Source organism: Empidonax traillii, unplaced genomic scaffold (assembly GCF_003031625.1).
Source record: "Empidonax traillii isolate 1590-97213 ecotype Southwest subspecies unplaced genomic scaffold, ASM303162v1 scaffold383:size710549, whole genome shotgun sequence".
Classification (NCBI taxonomy): Eukaryota; Metazoa; Chordata; class Aves; order Passeriformes; family Tyrannidae; genus Empidonax; species Empidonax traillii.
Window position 1 is genome coordinate 478337 of NW_020955576.1, and position 1213 is coordinate 479549.

A 1213-nucleotide genomic window follows, 5' to 3' on the forward strand; every position below is an offset into this window, starting at 1 on the left:
TTACTGGGGAACTGCACTCGCCTGCTCCACAGCCTGGATCCCTGTCCCAGGGGGGCTTGGAGCAGCAGAGGGGGCTTGGAGCTCATCCCCAGGCTCTGCTTCACCCCTCCAGTTGGATTCACCCCTTCTCTACCTCCTCTCTTTCCCTTCACCCCTTTCTTTCCTCTTCTCACCTCCTGCTCCGCCTTCCGCTCCCACTCAGCTTTCTGGCCCCTCCATCTGCACTCAGGAGCAGGTGAAGAACATTCCACCTGCTGCTCCAGCCTCAAGCTCAGCTCCAAACATCTCCCCTCATGTTCTGAGTGCACCATCAGGCACTGCTTGAGGAGTATCCCTTCATCCCTTCATCCCTGCACAGCCACGAGGGATTCTCCTCAGGGAGCTTTCCTACAGAAGTTTCCAGCACACAGCACCAGTGGTGACAAGAGGTGGCCATACCCCTGTGGGCCTGGAGGGTGGGATTCACCTCCTCTCCCTCCAAAGGGGGGTGACAAATTAACCTGCTCTATTTTTTTGGCATTCTCTGAGAAAGCAGGGATGTCCTGAGGGGGATCTTCCTCTCCTGTCTCTCTCTGCCTGTAAAACACCCCTCTGTGTCATAGGATCATGGAATGGTTTGGGTTGGGAGAGTTCTTAAAGCTCATCCAGTTCCACCTCCTGCCATGGGCAGGGAGAGCTTCCACTAGCCCAGGTTGCTCCAACCTGGCCTTGGACACGAGCGTTTTAAAGGACATAATTCAGACCTTTGCACCCAAAGTGGGCACAGAGCCCAAAAGGAGGCAACAAAGATGGGGAAGGGCCTTGATTTGAAGCCGTGTGAAGGCACTGAGGGCACTCGGTGTGTTCAGATGGAGAAGAGGAGACTGAGGAGAGAGCTCATTGCAGTTCCAACTGCCTGGGCAGGGGCAGAAGAGGGGTAGGACTGAGCTCTGCTCTGGGGGCAGCAGGGACAGCCCCCAGGGAATGGCTGGAGCTGTGTCAGGGCAGGCTCAGAGTGGATCTCAGCGAAAGGTTCTTCCCCCAGAGGGTGGTTGGCACTGAACAGGCTCCCCAGGGCAGTGGGCACAGCCCCAAGGCTGCCAGAGCTGCAGGAGGGTTGGGATGATCCTCTGGGGATGGGCCTGTGCAGGGCTGAGGGTTGAACTAAACATCCTCCAGAGCACGGCAGAAGGCCTTGTGTGTGAAGGCCAGTGAGGAATTCCTGCCTCTAGAA